The sequence below is a fragment of the Euleptes europaea genome, chromosome 8 (assembly GCF_029931775.1).
Source record: "Euleptes europaea isolate rEulEur1 chromosome 8, rEulEur1.hap1, whole genome shotgun sequence".
NCBI lineage: Eukaryota > Metazoa > Chordata > Lepidosauria > Squamata > Sphaerodactylidae > Euleptes > Euleptes europaea.
In genome coordinates, this window is record NC_079319.1 from 76,948,323 (window position 1) to 76,951,266 (window position 2,944).

Consider the following 2,944-nt stretch of genomic DNA (forward strand, 5'->3'; position numbering starts at 1 on the left):
GGAATGAATAAGCATTTTCAAAACGGAGGTCATCTTTGCATGCAGAAGATCTACTTTCAAGCTGCAATTTTAACATCTCTCTGTGTGTCTCTCTGATTATAAACACACACACACACTCACCACCCTGTCATGGCAAAGCAGCATTTCAGCCCCACCAAATACTTCTCTGCTTGGCCACTCTGGTTTCAGACAGCTGTCCTAAAGGGATTACCCCTCCCCCAAGAGGAACATTTTGTGCTTTATCTCCTGCACTTGCTTCACCCACCTAAGGCTCAATCACAGAAGGAGGGCTCCTTCTCTTTTGCAGATTCACTGAAAACAGATCCCACCAGTTTGCTTCCCTTCAGCTCTGTCTCACAAATACAAAGCTTCCCCAAAGACAGTGCAGGCTCCTCCAAAAAAAAAAAAAAAAACCAGACACACAGATTCCATTATTTTTACAATGCTTAACAGAAGGCAAAGATGGAGCCCTGCAATCCATTCTGAGGCCAACCAGAAGGTGCTAGAAGTTTCAGAGTGTTACACACAGTCTCCTCAAATTTAACACTCTAAATAAGCATTGCAAGCAAAATACTTGGGGGGGGGGGAGTTTGCACAGAGAAAACACCTTAAGGTCAATGCTCCAATCCCTGGCCAGCTTCTGTTCTATGAAAAGCACCCTAGCATAAGCCAAATGTGCACCACAAAACTCCACAAAGAAGCTGAAGCAATTAAGCTCACTGGAATTTCCACAACAGTCAAATATAATGGTTAAAAAACCCCAAGGAAATGCCTCATTTCATCTGGCTATGGGAACAACTTGAGAATGCTCTGTATTTAATATTTGCTTTGCACTGGTTATAAATTAAAACATTTATTCTGGCGACATTATATTTTTCTCAGTCTCCCTGATTCAACATATTGAAAAATATATTGTGCTGAGATATGTGCATAAATATACACATTTGGTTTTATATATACAAACACAACTATTATCAGTTGCCTATTACAAAACTGTAGCGCGTCTATGAATTAAATAAAGAACATACACCTTCAGTGGTGTGAATGCTTTCACACACAAAGTTAGTTCTTTCAGAATTGTGTAACTGTGTGTGAGCATTTCTGTGTAGCCCACGGCATCAGCTATGTACTGTACTTTACTGTAAATGGCTCGTCCAGATTTAAAAAGCAATGCACATGAATATCATGATACATTATGCAGATCAGTACTACTTATGCATAATTATAAAGCAGGATTGAAAACCTCAAAGATCAAATAAACAAAATAAAACTTTTTTAAAAAATTATAAAAAATAAAATGACCTTTCAGTTAAAGAAAAGCAGGCCATTTCTTTAACAGTACATTTTTTATCCAAAAGAGTACATTGTGTTTTATTGTGTAATTTGTCTGAATACAGACTCAGTGGAATATCTAAATGATACCCTGCTCTGAACTCCAACTTGAAAGTAAGTTTTTATTATACTTGAGGGAAACAGTGGGTTCAGCTGCTTATTGCAAGGAGCAATTGTCAAGGGAGAGTTAAACTCAATTACTGTAACCATACTGAATAAAAAATACTGCCAAGAACAAAAATACGCCTGGGTAAAGACAGCCACTGAATAAATAAAAATCGACATAAAGCGTATCAAATATTTATTTATCTGGAAAACAAAAGACTATGATACATTGACAGGCATGGAAACGACTGCCGGCACAACTCAATACAATACAACGAGAACGGCTTCCAATATGGCCGGTGGAAATAGAAGATACCAGGTGGTCCAAGATGTATGAAAGGTCTTTGAACCAAAAGACAACTCAAAGTGAAAAGCAAGGGGAAGGGGAGGGGGTCCCTAATCTTTTATCTTGGTAGACAATATCAATTTATTGCTCTAATTAGGAGGCTTTCAACAGAAGAACACTGGATATTAACTTTTTTTTTTGTTTCTTTGCAAGTTTAAGCCACAACACCTCAGAGGTTGTTAGGTTGACCACTTCTTCTTTTCCAAGACTCTTTCAGACCAAACTTTGTTGTTGTTCCTTTAACAGTAAGAAACTAAAGGTCATACTAATTATATATCTTTAAAATCCAGGTTAGTTTATTGGGATTTTTTTTTTTTTTTTGCTGCTTTATTGTCTTTAAAAAAAAGAACATGCTACAACAGGGCAGACGTGATGAGCCCAAGAAAAATACCACCCCCTCCCTCCAAAATACCTCCCCCCATTTCTAAATAAGTAACCATGAATCCACAGTGATAGAACTAAGAAGGGGGGAGATTTTTTTTTAATCCACTAAAGGAGAGGTAAACGAGATCACCAGATAAATAAAAAAAAGTTTCCAACAGACTCACCATATTTACAATTCCCATTAAATTACACATAAATAAATATATACATACATGAACACTGATTCCCTTAGAGAAGAACCGTGAATCGGTGTGACCATCAGAAAGTTCAAATGGGTTGGCTTTACCTTGGACAGGAGAAAGAGTCTACGACTGAAGATATGACATGGAACTGGGCGTGGTTTTTGTGTTCAAGTTTATTCACAATACTGATAAAATGTCACCGTCATCATCTTTTTTTGTGGGGGGGGGGGTTTTGCCTCTTTTGCTTTTCTTCTTCTTCAAATATGGCTACAATCTTAAACGAAAGTTTGTATAAGGGGAGGTGGTGATTCAAGTCCGATGAAACTCTTGATTTATTTTCTCCGCATCCCTTGGTTTCTTTATTTTAGATCTCTCTCTTTTAGGAAAAAAAAAAGTTCCTTTTCAGTGTTTTTTTTTTTTTTTTTTTTACAAAAAAACTTCGTGGTTGGTTGGTTGGTTTAAAAAACGACAAAGGAGTTCGCACCAACTCAAAGCCCTCCTGGGCTGGTTCCAACGCCCTGTTCGTTTTCCCGGGCTCCAGACTGGGTAGCAACTGGGAGTGAACTGGGAAGTGCCGGAGGGGGGGGGCGGGGGG